The 21,321-nt window shown below is 48.1% G+C and overlaps 1 protein-coding gene across 2 annotated transcripts in view; it reads left to right on the top strand.

Moving 5' to 3' along the window:
* The window catches only part of LZTS2 (leucine zipper tumor suppressor 2), a 147,842-nt gene that overhangs the window by 46,497 nt on the left and 80,024 nt on the right, over positions 1 to 21,321 (top strand). The window lies entirely within an intron of this gene.

Genomic DNA, 21,321 nt, shown 5'->3' with positions numbered 1-21,321 from the left:
GGCTGGCATGAATAAGGTCGACATGAGTTTTTTTAATGGTTTTTTTCCTTCTTTAAAAAGGTGGTTTTTCATACTTTACTATCCAAGTGGGCACCAAATGGGAATATAATAATGTGACGAGCACAGCGAGCCATGCGAGGGGATGTGGTACACTTATACGATGCCATGTCAACATAGACAACACAAACCGGGAAAAACTCATGTTGACCATGTTTGTGCCGACCATAAACTTGTCAACCGTCAATGTGGACCTTGGGTATGACAAGTATTTTTTTTGTGGACCTAGTCACTGTCGACCATTATTGGTCAACCTAGTGACTGTCAACCTAGACCAGTGGTTCCAAAACTGTATGCCATAGCACCCTGGGACACCTGGGTTGGTAGTCCAGGACCAATTGAAATTTTTTATGGTCAATGCAATAGAGAAAACCAGAGCTGGTGGCTTCCGAACACAACATATGTGATGGACAAACAGAAGTGTATCCTATCCTTCAACCCATACCCGACCCTAAGGATCACATAGAAACACATTTACCTAAATTAATATTTTACTCAATAAGAAACTTTTGGCCTAGGGATGCCACGAAAAAAATTCAGATACTGTAGGGCACCATGGTTCAAAAAAGTTTAGAAACCCCTGACCTAGCTATCATTTATACCGTAACCGTCTTGTTAAGGTATGTGCACTGGCAGTGCAGTGGTTTCAGGGATGCCACCTCACATTTATGACGCTTAACTGTTTTTTATTATTTTCTTTGGTCTTGTTATTTGATATTATTGTACTTTAAGTTGTTTTCTTCTTCTTTATTATTAACTAAAATCCAGTTACCAGTTAACATGTCGTCATTACTGTCTCAGATGTATGATATGGCAGTTGTGAATGTTTTCGTTAAAGACCCCCACTATCCACGGCAGCCCGAAGCGTGGCGAGCACGTGTGTTATGCATTCTCTTGACTTGTTCATACCTCCACTATCCACGTTGGAGTGGAGTTGATTCTATAAAGTGTGGCGAACGCAGCGAGTCACCGAGCCCGAGGCGAGCGGACGCGGAATACATGTAAAGTAATCCGCGTGCACTCGCCATGCTTCTGGCTCGCTGCGCTTGCCACACTTTATACAATCAACTCCATGCTGACATGGATAGTGGGGGTATGAACAAGTCGGGAGGACGCGTAAAGCGGGGCACGCTGCGCTCGCCACGCTTTGGGCTGGCATGAATTGTGGGGGTTTCAAATGGAGGCATTTGCCATTATCTAACATGGAGCACTGGCAAATGCCTCCTTTATTGTGCAGGAACCGCACGTGATTCAGAACCCCTAACCCTGTCGCAATACTTACTGAGACGCAGGAGCGCCTCTCTGCCGGCGTACCCATGATCCCCTCTCCGCCGGTATCCGCCAGCGGAGAGGGGATCATGCGGGCGCCAGTGCTGTGTGAGAGGCGCTCACTAGGCTTGCCAGGGACACTGGGGACAGAGCTGCAGCTCCCGGGGACAGTACGGTGATTACGCTAACTACGCAGGGCTGCAGCGGAGACACTACACTGACTCTGCTAGGCAGCCGTTGGGCTACGCTGACAATGTAGCTTAGGCTGCCGCCATGAAACTACACAAGTAAGGCAGCCGTTGGGCAATGCTGATAACGTAGCTTCAAATGTAGCAAAAGCTGCCGCCGTGAAACTACACAAGTACCCTAGAATCTAAGAACATGAAGCTCTACTACATTTTTGGGGGCACCTCCAACAGTATTGGAATTATCCTATTTGAAAAGGATCGATTTCATATAAGATGGTTGGTTAATTTAATTAATTTCAATTAACTGTAGAATACATCTTGTGCGGGATACTACCCTTTTCTGTCATCTGCTATAGACCATGACAGTTGTACATTCTAATCGCAGCCGGAAGAAAAGACCTGCGGTATCTCTCCGTTGAGCATTGAGGGTAGAGCAACCTGTCACTGGTTAACACACGATCATGGGAATAGCAGTTTTGCTAATTTGGATGCTGGTCTACATAAATTGTATTACTTGGAAATGTGGCAAATGGATTTTGCTTTATTTAAATTGGAAACGCAATCTAATTTTAGCATCTAAAGGCCCATGCACACACTAGAAGATTATCTTTTCAATCTGGCTGGTTGGAATGAAAATTTTTGGGAGCAAATGACAATTGGCCCTTTGCTCCTAAACATGTAAAACAGACCACTATTGGTCCTACAGACAAACTGGTCAATTTAAGGTCCTTTCAAGCTGGAAGATGGGGTGGGGGGGGGTTTTGCGTGCGTGAGCATTGTTAAAGATATTACCACAAATATGGCACCTCAGAAGGCTGCCTCGAGCTGTGCAGCTCATCCAAACTACATGTCTCCCCTTGTCTTCCCCTGTCCTTGTCCTCGTTCATCACCTGCTCGAGTGTGATGACCCTGCCAAGTGTGGTAACCAAGCACAGCAGAGAAGCTCTTCTGAAGTGGACCACCCGTATGAGCCTGACGGAGCGGGACGTGGGCAGATCGGCAGCCCTCACAGTCCATGCTGCCCTGTGCAGAATCATGCAGCAAAGTTGAATGGCAGTTGTTGGAGAGTGGACCGGCGACCATGGAGAACCATTCGCAGAGGTAGCAGAAAAGTAAACCCCCAGGGTAGTGTGGCGATGGTCCCAGACCGAGCCGCAGCCCATCAGCTCCCCAGCACTGCCAGCAGAGGCCAACCTGGATTAAGCCACAGTGTGTACCTGGCCTGGTCGTGGAGGAGAGGCTGTCGTGCCGGTGCCTTAGTGAGGTGGAAGCGGCGGGGGCACCGGTCTGCACTCCCTGCGATCCTGCTCTCAAACGTGCGCTCCCTCGCAAACAAGTTTGATTAGCTGTCCCTCCTCATGGGAAGCACAAGGTCAAAGCATAGTGCTTGGTGACTTCAACAGAACTAACCTAATGCCCACTAATGACACTGTATCTGTGTGGAAAGGAATGCAATTTATAACCAGCTACAAGAAAACACCCAAACCCACCTCCATGTACCAAGACCTAACTGATGAGCTGAACAACTTCTATTGCAGGTTTGAAAAAGTAGTCCACTGTGAACCAAACCATACTCTCTTTGCTGCCCCAAATGTCGACAGCCAACTCCAGTCACTCTAGGTCAACATAGTAGAGGTGGAGGAGATGTTCAAGAGGACCGAACCAAGGAAAGCACCAGGTCCTGATGGGGTGTCACCATCTGCCCTGCGAGTATGCGAGTAGACTAGAAGATATTGCCATCAATATCGTTCAGAAGCCCTTTTCTGAAAAAAATTGATGCCAATATCTTCCAGTGTGTATGGGCCTTTATGTAGATGACGGCTTTTTGGCCATTTTCCAGCATTCGGGAGCAAACGGTTGTTCCCCAAAAAATTTTTCAGATTTTCTTTCCAAGCAGCCAGATAATCTTCTAGTGTGTATGTACCTTAACTTAATCTGGGCACACAGGCAAGCATGGGTGTACCCAGCGGCCTAGTTAGCAACGGGCCTCGGCTGATGCAGGCATACTCACTTGCTGATGCTGGCCGTGACAAGCAATGGGAGGGGGTGGGGACGCAATGATGTATACAGGGTGATAATATAACACTCCAGGAGTGTCCTGTCACATGAGATGCTGTTGCAGTCTGCTGATACACAATCATTAATTCAGGGCAGGGTCAGGAATATGAGGAGTTCACAAGAAGTGCTGGGAGCTCCACAGTATTCAGGATCTGTGTTTATCTAGGGCAGGTGGAGACACTATACAGGTCAGGTTAGGTTCATGACTGGGTGCAGGATCAGGTTACAGAGCTAAACAAGATGCAGTCATTCCTAGTATCCTGTGGGGAAAAGACATAAACATGTATATAAAGGAATATATATTTTCACCTTCATGCAGCAGGGGCCACTGCAGTCAAGACGTATGGGATAGTGTAGGTGTTCGGAGGAGTAGCACTTTAAGTAAAACTTTCACGATACAGGCTCCTCCCTACTCTATCCCCCCCAGGACTCCAGTCTTAGAAAAAGTGCCGGAGGAGTAGGTCTCCTCGGACCTGTCTCCTGAGGGGGATTAGGTTTTTTTTGTGGATTACTTGATGTGCACTGAAGTTGAGGACAGGCAGACTCTGCTGGACGGAGTCTGCCTGCTACGTGGATGCCTGGAGGGGGCTGGTTGACACTGCACGCAGTGTCCCTCCAGTACCCGACCACCGGGGCTTCAGTTCCGGGGACCCGCCGCAGCTGCGTGCGGCTGGCGTTACGGGTCCACGGTCAGCGCCACACTCCAGGTCGGCGGACATGAAGATAAAGGTGGCGGGGACCGGAGTAGCGCACCGGTTCATGCGAGAGCTGTAGCCGCTGCGTGCAGCGCGCTGGGGGAGCCTTCCGGCGTGAGTATGAGCCGGCTTCTATGCAGGAGTCGCGCTGTCCCTAGTTTAAATTGCCGCGTTTGCTCCGTCTTCGCGCCGTAGCGGGGGGGGCGGAGCTAGCGGTGACGTCAGACGCGAGCCTCAGTATTAACTGGGCTGCTTGCAGAAGGTCTCCCTCTCACTATCTCTCAGCTTGTCAGCGGTGGTGGCAGTGCCCGGACCCGGTTTTCTGCATCCCTGTAATTGCGCTCCTTCCCAGGACATCAGAGGCTGGTCTGTAAGTCAGCGGAAGGGATCACTCGCATACACACACTTAATTGGTAGGGAAGAGGCTTCTCCCTTTTCTTTCCCTTATCCCAGGTTTTGGTCTGTAAAATTCCTGGGGTTATTGGGGCTGTGTGTGTGTGTGTGTGTGTGTGGTTGGCATTGTGTCTCTGTGTTTGGTTATTCTCTTTCAGAATGGCAGGAAAGGCAGCCTCTAAGGCTGCTCAGAAAGTGTATACTTGTAAGAAGTGCAAGGAACACTTTACACAGCACATTAAGGGTGCTGTTTTGTGTGAGGTTTGTTACTCAGAGTCACAGAAGCCTGTTAGGGCAGAGTCTTCTAGGGCTCAGCCAGCAGGTGATTTATTTCAATCTGTTTTGGCAGATTTGGCTGCTGAGTTATCTGCATCCCGTAGGGAAAGGGAGAGTTTGCAGTCTCAGATCAGCAAATTGTCTTCATCAGAGCCGGCTTGGGCTAGGACTCTTATTCAGTCGGTAGACTCATTAAGTCATGCTGTTGCTGGTCCTTCACAGCAGCAGGAGTTTCCAATGCCCCTTAAAAGAACCCTGGCGAATGTTTATCGGTCAGGGGATTCTGATGAAGAGCAGTTGGAGGAAGGAGAGTTCCCTGAGGATCTGGAACCTGAGCCTCCTCTTCAGGAGTCGGGGGAGGATTCTCTGGGGGTGGAAGGCCTTATCAGGGCCGTGAGATCTACGCTTAATATTGCGGAGGTGGAGGCTCCGGCTCAAACCTCTATTTTTGGTCGTACCACAAAGCAGGTGGTTAATTTTCCAGATTCGGCTGAGCTTGATAGGCCGTTACTGGATATTTGGAAATCCCCTGACAAGAAATTTCAATTGTCTAGGCGTATAAAATCTTTGTACCCTTTTTCCGATTCTTCAAGGGAGAAATGGGAGATCCCTCCGCCTGCTGATGTTTCTCTTTCCCGTCTCTCAAAGCGCACTACGCTACCAGTGCCAGGTGCCGTGACTTTGAAGGAAGCTCCGGATCGCCGTTTAGAGACTACGGTAAAGTCCATTTACTCCATCTCAGGGGCCCTTCTCAGACCAGCGTTGGCCTCGGCTTGGGTCAGCAAGGCTATGGAGAGTTGGGCCGGTGAGTTGGTTGAAGGAATTCAGTCCAACAGGCCCAGGTCGGAGCTTCTCCCTTTAGCGGAGTTTCTAAAAGATGCGTCCGCGTATTTAGGTGGGGCGGCCGCGGACATTACAGAGTTAGGGGCAAAAGTTTCTGCCCAGGCGGTTTTAGCCAGACGGTCTGTCTGGTTGCGCTCGTGGCATGCGGAGGCTGAAATAAAGAAGGCGGTGGAGGCGTTACCCTTCACAGGGGACATGCTCTTTGGCCCTGAGTTGGATAGGCTTATTGCTCAGGCCACCGGTGGGAAGTCTGCTTTCCTTCCTTCTTCCGCTCCTCCGCCTAAACGAGTTTTTTCTGCTCCGTCCTTTCGGGCCTTTCGGGGTTTGTCCAGTTCAAGAGGAAGAGGCCGTGGAGGTTTCTCGTCCTTTCGAGGACATAGAGGTAGAGGAGGTAGGATTGCTTCCGCCTCCAATCCCGCTGTCGCCCGCAGAGCAGACCCTAAGCCCGACAAGCCTGTGGCATGACGGGCTCCCCGCCCATTTGGGGGATCCCACAGTGGGCGCAAGATTGTCTCTTTTTCTGCAGACCTGGAAAACTCATTGCAGAGACAGTTGGGTGCTCCAAATTGTGGCTCTCGGCTACAAATTGGAGTTTGTTTCCCACCCGCCAGAAAAATTCTTTACAATAGGGCTTCCGTTGTCTCCAGAGTCGCGGGAGGCTCTGACAGACTCTATTCAAAAACTTCTGGTACAGGGGGTAGTGGTTCCGGTTCCCAAGGGGCAGGAAGGGACGGGTTACTACTCCAGTGTGTTTCTAGTCCCGAAGCCAGACGGTTCGGTTCGTCCGATCCTGAACCTAAAACATTTAAACAACTACATCCAGTACCACAAGTTCAAAATGGAGTCCATTCGTTCTGTAATAGCAAATATGGAGAAGGGGGAATATCTTCTTTCTCTAGACATCAAAGATGCCTATTTACACGTTCCCATTTGGGAACCACATCAGAGGTTTCTTCGTTTTGCTATTCGAAAGCTACATTTCCAGTTCAGGGCCCTTCCGTTCGGGCTGTCATCCGCACCAAGGGTATTCACCAAAGTTATGGCCTGCATGACATCAGTCCTTCGGACTCAGGGAGTGACGATAATTCCATATTTGGACGATCTCCTTTTGAAAGCTCCTTCTCCGGAAAAGCTGGAGAGGGATGCTTTGTTGACATGCCAATTCCTAGTTCAGAATGGATGGATTCTAAATTTCAAAAAGTCTCAACTATTACCGAAACAGAGACTTTTGTTCCTGGGCCTCATTTTCGACACCAGTTTGGAGAGGGTGTTTCTGCCAAGGGAGAAGGCGTTAACTCTTCAGAGGAGGGTCAGACAGGTTTTGCTCCCTCGCAGGGTATCTGTGCATCTGTGCACCAGACTACTGGGTCTGATGGTAGCGTCTTTCGAGGCTCTCCCCTATGGCAGATTCCACTCAAGAGCTTTTCAGCAAAGCATGTTGTCCCAATGGTCCGGGTCCCATCTACATCTGCACAGGACCATTGTTCTGAGCCAGGAGGCACGAAGATCTCTCCGCTGGTGGCTCAGCATGGACAATTTGTTAGAAGGACGCAGTTTCAAAACTCACTCGTGGACTGTGGTCACGACAGATGCCAGCCTGCGGGGCTGGGGGGCGGTGACGCAGGGTCACACTTTCCAGGGTCGTTGGTCCGCCCAGGAGTCGAGTCTTTCAATCAATGTGCTGGAGTTGAGAGCGATCAGGTGGGCCTTGTTTCAGGCTCACGACCTGCTTGTAGGAAAGGCGGTGAGGATTCAGTCCGACAATGCGACGGCTGTCGCATACATAAACCGTCAGGGCGGAACCAAGAGTCGAGCAGCGATGAAGGAGGTTCGCCCCATTCTGGAATGGGCAGAGCTCTATGCTCTCGATTTTTCAGCAATTTTCATTCCGGGGGTGGAAAATTGGGAAGCAGATTTCCTCAGCCGCCAGGTATTCCATCCCGGGGAGTGGGCCCTCAACAAGGAGGTCTTCAGCATGATAACCAGGAGGTGGGGATCTCCTCAGATAGACCTCATGGCCTCCAAATTGAATCACCAACTTCCAGTGTACTGTGCCAGGTCTCTCGACCCTGCTGCAGTAGCGGTGGATGCTTTGGCAGTGCCATGGGACTACGACCTCATCTATTTGTTTCCCCCGTTTCCCTTGATTCCAAGGGTACTCAAACGAGTGAAGCAGGAAGCGGCCACGGTCATCCTAGTGGCCCCGGATTGGCCGAGGAGATCGTGGTATTCAGTTCTTCAGAGCTTACTGATAGACAGGCCTTGGCGACTGCCTCTGAGGTCCGATCTGTTACATCAGGGTCCGTTCGTTTACCCAGACTTAGCTCGGCTTCGTTTGACGGCTTGGCTGTTGAGGCCGAGTTGCTCAAGAGAAGAGGTATGCCGCAGTCGGTAATCCCTACAATGATCAGAGCAAGGAAGGAGGTTACTTCCTCTCATTATTATCGGATTTGGAGGTCATATGTGAAGTGGTGCGAATCTAGAGGTGCACCAAAGGCCGTGTTTAATTTGGCAAGATTTTTGGAATTCCTGCAGTCAGGTTTGTCGGCTGGTTTGCGTTTGTCTTCTTTAAAGGTTCAGGTCGCGGCTCTCTCGGTTTTCTTTCACCGCCGTTTGGCCCTGATTCCGGAGGTTCAAACTTTTTTGAAGGGGGTGTTGCGTATCCAACCACCGTTTTCAGCCCCTACTGAGCCTTGGGATCTGTCTATTGTTTTGTCTTTTCTTAAATCTGACGTGTTTGAGCCGTTACAGTCTACTGATTTGAAGTTTCTGACCTGGAAGACAGTCATGCTGTTGGCTTTGGCGTCGGCTCGGCGCGTTTCAGAGTTGGGAGCTTTGTCATGTAAGCCTCCTTTTCTGATTTTTCACAATGACAGAGCAGAGTTGCGTACTTCTAAAGGTTTTCTGCCTAAGGTGGTATCGTCTTTCCATGTAAATGAACCCATAGTGGTTCCAGTTCTTTCAGGGGAGGATCGGCTACTGGATGTAGTTCGGGTCCTGAGAATTTATGTTTCTCGTACGAGGCTTGTGCGAAAATCAGATTGTCTTTTCGTTTTGTACGATGCGGTCAAAAGGGGGTGGCCCGCATCAAAACAGACTTTGGCCAGGTGGATTTGTCTCACAATCCGTGAGGCATATCGTCATTGTAATCAGACACTGCCGGGTACTGTATCGGCTCATTCTACGAGGTCAGTGAGTACCTCTTGGGCGGTGGCCAGAGGGGTTCCTTTGACGCAGATTTGTAGAGCAGCCACCTGGGCCGGTGTGAATACTTTTGCACGTTTTTACAGATTTGACACGTTTGCCAGTACGGCAATGTCGTTTGGGAAAGCGGTTTTGCAGGAGTCCCAGCGCTCTCCCGCCCGGGAGTAGTGCTTGGGTATTATCCCATACGTCTTGACTGCAGTGGCCCCTGCTGCATGAAGGTGAAATAAGGAATTTGGTACTCACCGGTAATTCCCTTTCACCGAATCAGCAGGGGCCACTGCACGCCCTCCCGAGGCTAGTCCTCCTGCCATCCTGTTTTGGCGTTTTTTTCTGTTATTTTGTTTGGTTGAATGAGTTATAAGTGTTGGTTAAGTGGTGTCTAACTTAACCTTGGGCTTTTTCGGTTTTTCTTTGTCCTTACCGGAGGCTCCGGTCGCTCATCTCCTCTCGGACACAGTTTTTCTAAGACTGGAGTCCTGGGGGGGATAGAGTAGGGAGGAGCCTGTATCGTGAAAGTTTTACTTAAAGTGCTACTCCTCCGAACACCTACACTATCCCATACGTCTTGACTGCAGTGGCCCCTGCTGATTCGGTGAAAGGGAATTACCGGTGAGTACCAAATTCCTTATATATCATATCTCTTATTTAATAGCCCAGAACTGTCAATCTGTGAGTGTGTGTGTGTATAACGCTGGGCGGAGTCTGGGCGGGGTTATACACACACTCACAGAGTGAACCTGGACCAGGGCATACACAGGATTATAGCACGGCACCGCACAAAGGCTTACAACAGCCACATTTCACATCCAACATCTACATTATTACCCCTGCCCCCGCCGCAAAAACATAACACGTCAGATCCCCACATGCATGTCTCCTGTACGGGCGTACCTCTATAACAGAGCTCCGCCCACCCTCTACTCCATGCCACCATTCTGACCAGTGACAGCAACACATGCCCGCACAGCACTATAATGAGCCTAGCTTGCTGTACTATTACGCCGCACCTGCCCCCACTGGAAAGCCCACTTACTATTATACTGCTGCTCTCAGGATGCTGCGTACAACCTCCTGTAATACTGCAGCTCAACTCCGCCCACTGGGAGGAGACACTGACTGCAGGACACTGTCCTGTACTCTGGCGCTGGCACGCTTCATGTTCCCCCAGTGCCAGCAGCTGAACAGTGTCTCCTCTGCACAAGCCCCGTACTTTTAATAGCCCTTATGAACACACACCCTGATTATACTGCACAGCTCAGCCTTATGCTTTCATGCCCACTAACTCCGCTGAGTAGTGGGAGCCGCTGATGGCAGTACACTGTCCTGTATTCCCATGCTGCCACGCTTCAGCTTCCCCCACTCCTACCCAGCAGCCGTACAGTGTCCCCCACCCTCCTCTGCACAAGTCCAGCGCCTTTAGAAGCCTTTATGGCCACACACCCAGTGCTTGAAGTGGCCCGCTACAAGTTGGGGAAGAGGGATGCTCGTGCGCCGAAAGGGGTGCGTGTCATATGCAAATGAGGCAGTGGCATATGCAAATGAGGGTCACGCCCCGTTTTCGCTGTCTATTCCCTTCAGGCTTGTGGGACTCCCAACTGCCCCCTCCTCCACCGTCAGGGCAGCCAAGAGGTGTATATGGTGTGGTCCATTACACTTAGACATGCCCCCTTTTGCGTGGCCACTTCCCTTTTGCGTGGCCACACCCCCTTATCTGGAGTGCATACTTTTTTCCCATACCCCCACCTCAAAATTTCCACTTCGATCACTGCACACACCCATATTATAATGCACAGCTCTGCCTTTTGCTGCCATGCCCAGTAACTCCGCCCTGTGGGAGGAGACGCCACACGAGATACAAGACAGAACAAGCAACACACACAACACCGTTGCCCCCTGCTCTCCTGAACTGCAGCCCAGGAAAACACCTATAACATAGGAAAGTAAGTACAAGACATAGGGCGGGGGGGCCGCGATGCCGCCGCATATGTACTAACATATGCGGCTGGCATCGCGATGCGGTGACGGAGGCCCCCCGCGATTCCTGGAATGTGATGCGCGGGGGGTCTCCGTCACCTCTCTGCCCCCTTCTGCATCCCTCACGCCGGGGACAGCTATGCAAGCTGTCCCCGGCGCCTCTTCCTCCCCCCTGCAGCCGGAAGGACGTCCGGCTGCGTCACTAGGGGGAGGAAGGTGTTACCTTTCGGGTCCAGGAGGACCTGGACCAGGTAAGAGAGGGAGAGGGGGGTCGGCGGGTTTTTCGGCGGAGGCGTCGGGCGGCGAAAAGAAGCCCATAGGCTTCTATAGGGTATCGCCACCCAAAGGTGGCGATACCCTACACTGCGGTGACGTGGCGGTCGGGTAATAGTACATAGGAAAATGCGGTAAAACGGGGGTTTTACCGCATTTTCTCTTTAATACATCTCGCCCTAAGTAACCCCTTGCTGTTTTACCCTGCACGTGCTACACTTGCTACACTATATTTAAAATTCACTTCCTCTGTACTTATCCTATAGCATGTATAAGCAGGGATACTCCCCCCTTCAAAATTATATGCCCTTTCTATTTTCAATATTTAACTGGTAACTGAAGTTGCAATACAATGCATCCATTATAAAACTAACCATATTGCACACAAAAGAAAACTTCACACATTAAGGGCGAGCAGCCCCTTACGATGGTGTGAAGAGCGGCGGTAGGGCGCGATGAATCACCTATTGTATGTGTATGTATGTATATATATATATATATATATGTGTATGTGTGTGTGTGTGTGTGTATATATATATATATATATATATATATATATATATATATATATATATATATATATATATATATATATATATATATATATATATATATATATATATATATATATATATATATCCCAAAACCCAGCTTCTAGAGCTAAAAGGGAAAAAATGGTGGGAAAATACTTAAGTTAGAAGTAGGCGAAAGCAGAAAAATGGTTTCCCTAAAACAGTGATGGGTAACCTTTCACACTCCAGCTGTTGTTGAACTACACATCCCAGCATGCCCTGCATCAGTTTTACCATGGCCAAATAGTAAAACCGTTGCAGGGCATGCTGGGATGTGTAGTTCAACAACAGCTGGAGTGTCAAGGTTAGCCATCACTGCCCTAAAACAACGCTCATTCTGTCAAACTGCTGCTACACCTCGTAACTAACGGTGATTTTTGTAAATATTAAGAGATCGTTACCTTACAGCAGTGTTTCCAGGTCATCGGAGACCATTGTAGGATTCCTCGTCGTGTGGATTTGCAGAAGGCACTTTTGAATGCATCAAGGTCTGCCCGAGGGGAAAACAAGCAAAGGCGGCGCAACCCAAACTGCTGCTGCAGAGCACGTGGCTTATGGGAACAATTTAATGGATTCTAGTCTTCCAGTCACAATGGGCCTTATTCTAGTCCATTCTTTCTGACAAAATCCTTCTTAGATGGACAAAACCATGTGCACTGCAGGTGGGGCAGATGTTAATTGTGCAGAGAGAATTAGATTTGGGTGGGGTTTTTCTTCAAAGTGAGATCTATATTGCAGTGTAACAATAAAGCAGCCAGTATTTACCCTGCACAGAAACAAAATAACTCACCCAAATCTAATTCTCTCTGCACATGTTACATCTGCCCCCCTGCAGTGCACATGGTTTTGTCCATCTAAGAATGATTTTGTCAGAAAGAATGAACTAGAATAAACCCAAATGTCTCCAGTGATTATCTTGACATGCGGTGTTGACAGCAGAAGGTCGACATTGATGTTCACATTCTCAAAATATAAACCTCATTAATGTCATCATCTGCAAAATGTCGACATTGGCAGAATGTCATCATGTTGCTATTGTCATAATACCATGAGTATTAGGCTTTTTGACAAAATGATTACACAAAATGTTGGCATTCTAACAATGATGTAGTGAATGTTGACAAAGTCGACACCATGAACATGTTTTGTTCAGTGTCGACGCTATGACCATGTACACATGCTAATTTTTGATCTTGTGAATGTGGAACATATATTCCAAACCCCTTTCAATAGATTTCCGGCTAGAACCACTTCTGTTTTTTTTTTACTTTTCCCATAATGCACTGGGTCCACGTATACCTGGAGGGGGAATATAAATCTGTAGCGAGCGCACAATCAAGCTGAAATAAAAGAAAATAACGGACACCTACGTAAATTACAAATAAAATAAAAAACCACTGTGAGGGCTCCGAACAACTTCTGCCCTCTCCTGACGTCACATCCTGGTCAAAAAACAGAAGCTGATCTAGACCTATCCCTTTCAATAGGACTGAAGGGTTGTTTGCCCAGACCCCCAAGGCCGAGCATTGAATGACACTAGTAACATTGTGTACCTCTGGTAGTAACGCCCTTGGCTACATACTATCCTTTATACAAGCCTTGGCCAAGTGTTAAATGTGATCCAACCCCAAACTTTAACTTAGATTTATCCGCCCTCGGGTTGTGCTACGTTCAGGGCCGGTGCAGGGCACCGGAGCGCCCCAGGCGAGTCGGGGTGGGGGCGCCCCGGGGGGGGGGGGGGGGTGTACCTGTCCTGCGGCTGTGTTGCGGCGGCGGCAACGGGGGTCCCTGCAGTCAATAAGAAGTAGAGCGCTATCCGCCTGGCTACGCGGAAGCGCTTCTGTTGTGAAAACACTGGCCGCACGGCGCACGCTGATTGGCTGAATCTCAGCCAAACAGCGTGCGGCCAGTGTTTCCACAACAGAAGCGCTTCCACGTAGCCAGGCGGATAGCGCTCTATTTCTTATTGACTGCAGGGACCCCCCGCTGCCGCCGCAAGCTTTATATACACAGCCGCAGGACAGGTACCCCCGCGGGGGGGGGCAAATGCCGCCCTCCAGTGGCCGGCGCCCTAGGCAAATGCCTAGATTTGCCTAGTGGTGGCGCCGGCCCTGCCTACGTTCCTTCGTGTACAGCAGCACTCGTGTCCTCATATTTGTCCTGATCCCAGAGCTGCATATGTTCATGTGACTGTACCATCAGAGACCATGATTAGCCATTATCCTGTATGTGTGTGAACAGCTGTTACGTGAGTCTAGTGATCAGTCATCCATAGATATTAGGGTAAAGATTTCCTATTGTACCTTCTGTTCCCTGGAGGTCCGCCTGCAGCACATAAGCCCCCAGTATGAATAGGAGCGGTCTCTTCTTGACCTTTCTACATTCATTTTGTAAACTAAACAGCTACTTGCTAAATAGTTTTATTTTTTTCCCAACTAGTTCTCTAAATCGCTGTTATTTACTTTTTAGTATCAGTTTCCCAGGTACTTGTTTCCTTGTTTCCTCTCTCATACAGTATGTAGCAGTATTGGATAACTACAATCACTGCTAAAGTGACAGAACAATAAATAAGCACATTTTGTAGTAAAGTGCCACAGAATAAAAGTGTCAGCAGTAGTGTTCCATAGTCCTCCTTTGTACGCTCAGAGAGGGGAATTCAATAATACCGCTTTCAGATCGCAAATGCAGGGTCGCTCCGGGACTTTCAAAACGGTTCCGTCCTGGTGCGACCCTGCATGTGCGGTCTGTTCACATCGCCTCTGCAAACCGGCAATATTTTGCCAGTTCGCTGACGTCATGTGGGGGGCACAGCGTCATCGGGGGCAGGGGAGGAGGCAGCGCTTAGAGCTGACGCTGCCTCCTCCGTAGTGTGAATGGGAAACTGATCGCTCGACCCGTTTACCCTGTTCACACTGCACAGCAACACGGCAGCGAACCGGTTAGAACGCTGCGGTTTACCCGGTTAGGATTGCCGTGTTGCTACCGGTTAGCTGTAACCGGTAACCCTTTCACTTCGCACTAATTACCGGGTCGAACCGGCAAGAAACCAGTTTGTACCCGGTAATTAGCTGCGATGTGAAAGGGGTATTATCTGCAATAACCCACATTTGTGTGTAAAATGGGCTTTTATAGCGACTCGTGAAAATTGACCTATTCACAAATATCGGCCCTTTGACACACTTCAAAATGACTAATTAGTCACTAAGAAATGTTTAATTATTTTTATTTGGCCAGTAATTACGTCATTTGTGGAAGGTGAATAAATGCAAAATGCAGGCAATTGGATTACAAGGTATGGGACCGGTATATGTGTGTGCTTCATGAGTGAAATGAGAGAAACAAAACTCTTTTTCTATAATATTTGACTGCTTTCAATTTTTTTTATAGAATAGCAATTTGACACATTTTAAGGGCGAGATGTATCAAATGGAAAATGCGGTAAAACCCCGGTTTTACCGCATTTTCCTATGTATCAAAAATGATACCACAGTGAAGGGTATCGCCACCCAAAGGTGGGCTTCTTTTCGCCGCCGACTCAAACCCGCCGCCTCGCCGACCCCTCCTCTGGCTTACCTTCCTGAAGCGTCCTCCTGGACCCTGGAAGGTAAACCTCTCCTCCCCCTATCGACGCAGCCGGACGTCCTTCCGGCTGCAGTGGGGAGGAGGAGGCGCCGGGGACAGCTTGCTTAGCTGTCCCCGGCGTGACGCCGCGTGAGGGATGCAGGAGCCGGCTGGGAGGTGACGGAGACCCCCCACACACCACATTCCAGGTATCGCGGGGGGCCTCCGTCACCGCACCGCAATGCCAGCCGCATATGTTAGTACATATGCGGCGGCATCGCGGCGGGGGCGGCGATGTATTTTAATACATCCCGCCCTAAGAACCCCAAATACTTTGAAGAAGACCACTAATATCATATAATGGATCCTATATTCGTTTTTCTCTTTGTGTGCAGGATGTTCTAAACATCCGCCGCCCCTCTTCGCCACACATCACCATTTATTGCATCCATACTCATTGCATATGCACTAATATATGCAATTAGTAACGCAAAGGACCGCTCTTCCGATAAGCACTGTACTTTGCGTTGATGGTCTGGGACCGTGGGGCATGCTGGGAAGGATCCCTCAGCAGTGGTACCCTGGCAGAGGGGTTTCAGTGCATATGAAAATAAATGTGGTAAAACCCCCGAAAATGGGGTGTTTCCTGCATTTTCACTTAAGAACATTCTTTGGTACAGACAGACTTCCCTATTTTTACCTTACAGCAAACATTTTCCCTCTAATGCCAGTTTCACAATTTATTTAATGGGAGCATGCTTACTGGCGATAAGCAGCATTTTCGCATCAGAGGTATATTAAGTTAACCCACATTAAAGCATTATTGTGGCTAATTTAATTAATTTTATATATAATGAGTAGAATTTGTGAGAATTATACATTAAATCAATATTATCCCTTTGGGCCTCTTGATTTTTCTGCATTATGCACCCGAAGAAAACTAGGTTTTTATGACTGCCCAAATACTCTATTGGAGTAGGAGGCCCCTAATTATACATCTTTAGAATAAAGCGATTATCATGTATGGTGAAATACACAAAGAAGAGGTTGTGAAACTGTATATATAGCATTTGAAGTCTATGTATTGTTTTGACTTGCGGACAGGACAGATATGCCTTGGGACAAATTTAAATGACCTAGCTTTCAGTAATCATTAAACAGTTACAATTGAGCCTTTATTCCAAGATTTACCATCTCCTATCCGCTCTGACACAAACCGTGTCCCACAGTTTACCTTGATCATACATATCCTTAAATCACCCGTTCTGTTGGTTGTATCCCTCTGGCTGATTTTTTTTTTGTTACATTTGCATGTGGAGTTTAAACCCTGCAAATCCACTGGGTGGCGCTCCTTTCCTGGATAACTTTCAGGAGCTGCTGCCTCACACGGAATCATCCACTAAACTTTGGTATGAATTTATTCTTTCCTTATACAGGGGGAATCTAGCAACTCAAAATAAATATATACTGTATGTATATATGCGTGTGAAAATAAATAAATATATATATATATATATATATATATAATTTTCTTTACTAAATGTGTTGGTACAGTAGCTAATGTAAGGTATGTATGGACTTCATTGAAATTCATAGCTTGATTAAAATACAATTTGGCAATAGGCTTAGTACTTTTCTGTGCCCCCAATGGGCCCAATGTTTGTTTTTCCAAAGCTGGCTCGGTCATACTGTGTTGCTGCTCTGCATAGAGAAGACAGCATTGCTATAGAGACCTCAACAGCCATTTATATGGTGACAATCACACGCAGAAGCCACAAAACACATTATACATTGGCCTGGTTTTAGAACTCCAAGCCGCAGGTGGGCCAGGTTTGTCTGGTGGGCTGGGGAATGTGACAGTAATGACTACAGCAATGCACTGGCTAGGTGACCTGGGGAATGTGACAGTAATGACTACAGCCATGCACCGGCTAGGTGACCTGGGGAATGTGACAGTTAGCGATGGACTACAGCTGTGCACCGGCTAGGTGACCTGGGGAATGTGACAGTTAGTAATGACTACAGCCATGCACCGGCTAGGTGACCTGGGGAATGTGACAGTAATGACTACAGCCATGCACCGGCTAGGTGACCTGGGGAATGTGACAGTTAGCGATGGACTACAGCTGTGCACCGGCTAGGTGACCTGGGGAATGTGACAGTTAGTAATGACTACAGCCATGCACCGGCTAGGTGACCTGGGGAATGTGACAGTTAGTAATGACTACAGCTGTGCACCGGCTAGGTGACCTGGGGAATGTGACAGTTAGTAATGACTACAGCCATGCACCGGCTAGGTGACCTGGGGAATGTGACAGTTAGTAATGACTACAGCCGTGCACCGGCTAGGTGACCTGGGGAATGTGACAGTAATGACTACAGCCGTGCACCGGCTAGGTGACCTGGGGAATGTGACAGTAATGACTACAGCCGTGCACCGGCTAGGTGACCTGGGGAATGTGACAGTAATGACTACAGCCGTGCACCGGCTAGGTGACCTGGGGAATGTGACAGTAATGACTACAGCCGTGCACCGGCTAGGTGACCTGGGGAATGTGACAGTAATGACTACAGCTGTGCACCGGCTAGGTGACCTGGGGAATGTGACAGTAATGACTACAGCCGTGCACCGGCTAGGTGACCTGGGGAATGTGACAGTTAGTAATGACTACAGCCGTGCACCGGCTAGGTGACCTGGGGAATGTGACAGTTAGTAATGACTACAGCTGTGCACCGGCTAGGTGATCTGGGGAATGTGACAGTAATGACTACAGCCGTGCACCGGCTAGGTGACCTGGGGAATGTGACAGTTAGTAATGACTACAGCTGTGCACCGGCTAGGTGACCTGGGGAATGTGACAGTAATGACTACAGCCGTGCACCGGCTATGTGACCTGGGGAATGTGACAGTTAGTAATGACTACAGCTGTGCACCGGCTAGGTGACCTGGGGAATGTGACAGTTAGTAATGACTACAGCCGTGCACCGGCTATGTGACCTGGGGAATGTGACAGTTAGTAATGACTACAGCTGTGCACCGGCTAGGTGACCTAGGGAATGTGACAGTTAGTAATGACTACAGATGTGCACCGGCTAGGTGACCTGGGGAATGTGACAGTTAGTAATGACTACAGCCGTGCACCGGCAATGGGTTATGTTGATATTTTATATATCGAAATTCTGTCTGTCAACATTTCCCAGTTGTTGACATTTATGAAATTCTTGAAGTCGACCTAGTGACTTGATAATATGACTGCATACCGGTGGACCTGAAAAAATGATTAGCACCCTGTGCTGCACCCAAGAGCTCATCATGTCTGTGCTAGGCCTCCTCGCCGGCTGGGGGGATGGGGATGGTAACATTCTGAGAGATGGTTTACTTAGCAGTCACCCATTTACAGTCTGCAGATTAGTAATAATTTGGCTGCACACCGCAGATGATTATATGCCCATAGAAAGAGAAGAGATTCTTGCCAGGACTGCTTGAATCATGCAAATATTTAGAGGATTGAGGCAGTGAGTCGCTCACAGACTCTGCAGCTCTGTATGCTAGACAGACGTATCACCCGCCGTAGGAAAGGGCATACGGTCACTACTGTAGGTTGACACCTATTTAGGTTGACATGCATGGGGTCGACCATTGAAGTTCGACAGGGCTTAAGTTGACACATGAAATAGGTCGACAGGGTCAAAAGGATGCCACAAACATTAGGTCAACAATAGGAAGGTCGACAGTGAAAACATGAGTTATTTCATGCCCTACCACCCACTATGGCGTGGTGGGAGATGTTTGTTTATTAGCAGTTTCTTACATAGCGCATACACATTCCGCAGCGCTGTACAGAGTATAGCTGCTCATTCACATCAGTCCCTGTCCCAGTGGAGCTTCCAATCTATATTCCCTACCACATGTACACGCGCACACAGACATTCTAGGGTTAATTTTCTTGAGAGCCAATTAGCCTACCAGTACATTTTTGGAGGGGGGGGGGGAGGAGAACCGGAGCTCTGGGCTCTGTAGAACAATGAAGAGAGCTGGCCATACATTGTCAGATCTGGCTGGTTGGAACAAAAACCTGGTAATATCTGAATTACAGTTTTTGGCAGTTTTCCAGCATTTCAAATCAAATGGTCACCTGTCATTTACTCTCATCCATTACCAGGTGTTTGTTCCAACCAGCCAGATCTTACAATGAATCTGTAGATGTATGGCCAGTTGAAGGAGGAAGTTGCACGGACAGCTTTCAGTCCCTGCGATTCATTCCCATGGCATTATACACCTTGAACATCCAATGCTACTTTGCGCCATTAAAATCGCCTAAAATGAATCTAGGAAATGCCGCTACTAATGTCACTGTAACATTTCCTGCCCTGATTAGGCTGAAACAATAAATTCCACGAATAAGCAATTACTCAATCATCTCATTATAGTCCATGGACGTGATTAATTGCTTGAAGTTCATGCAGCACAATTAAATTGCAGCACTACAGTGTTGTAGGCAATGGCCATTGCTGCACACAATTAGAACCATGGCCTTTCTCCGCAGGGCACAGACTGCTGTGATAATGGGCCTTTGTGTTTAATCGCATGCGACTGACAGACTGAATATGTAGTTCAGTCATTACGGAGAGTTTGTAAATGCGGTACTATATGCAAATGAGCCATTCTAGTTCAGGCGGACATTCTTTTAGGAAATGTCATAAACACACCCATCCCTTCACTCAGCGCCGGCCTTGTTCAGCATTAGAGTTCCTTGTTACTACACTATAGCATGTAAGCAGCACACTTTCTGGGTCAGCAACATGGGCTCCATGGGGATGCTACTATAGAGTCCTAACAAGGGTGGAACAGGCTGCCCTGGAGGGTCTTACAACACAAGACACGCGGGACTGTAATGCATTTACCCAAAGAGCTTCCATGTAAATTACATTACCTAAAAAATAACCTTAAAATAGCCTTTGTTCTAGAAATCCTGCCAGTTAGGGACCTGCTTCTAAGTTGCACACAAATCCGCTTTGCGATGGGACCTTGGGGGTTATTCTAGTTCATTCTTTCTGACAAAATCCTTCTTAGATGGACAAAACCATGTGCACTGCGGGTGGGGCAGATGTAACTTGTGCAGAGAGAATTAGATTTGGGTGGGGTTTTTCCTCAAAGTGAGATCTATATTGCAGTGTAAAATAAAGCAGTCAGTATTTTCCCTGCACAGAAACAAAATTACTCACCCAAATCTAATTCTATCTGCACATGTTACATCTGCCCCCCCTGCAGTGCACATGGTTTTGTCCATCTAAGAAGGATTTTGTCAGAAAGAATGAACTAGAATAAACCCCCTTGTGACTTTCAACAACTTTTCATGTGTGCGAGCCAAGCTTAAGCTGTTTGGGCATATATGAATGATCAATGCCGGTTTCCATTATTAAATGGATAAATGATAAACAGACAGCCAATCAGCTCCTATTGTTACAGGCTGGGTTTGAAAAATGACAGGTATGAGCTGATTGGCTAGTTGATTATTAGTTTCCACTTTATCACTTTGGATGCTTGATAACATCTGGTCCATTGTCTCCTGCAGTGATGAAACACACATCATCCCCCCAATGATAAAACACAGTCATTCCACACACTGCCCCCCCCACCCCTCACAGTAATTCCACGTACTTCCCCTCACAGTAATACCACACAATGGGGCAGATGTATTAAACCTTAACCAGAGATAAATGCAAGGGTGATAAGGAGAGATAAACGTCCAGCCGATCACCTGCTAACTGCCATGTTAAAGGCTGTGTTTGAAAAAAGTCAGTAAGGAGCTGATTGGCTGGACGTTTATCTCTCTTTATCACTTTTGCATTTATCTCTTGTTAAGGTTTAATACATCTGCCCTATTGGCTCCTATACATCAATTAAAAAGCTACAAATACCCTGGCCATTACCATTTTACTGTTCACACTGCT

This window comes from Crinia signifera, chromosome 6, assembly GCF_055691185.1.
Source record: "Crinia signifera chromosome 6, ASM5569118v1, whole genome shotgun sequence".
NCBI lineage: Eukaryota > Metazoa > Chordata > Amphibia > Anura > Myobatrachidae > Crinia > Crinia signifera.
This window is presented reverse-complemented; position numbering and strand designations above follow the sequence as displayed.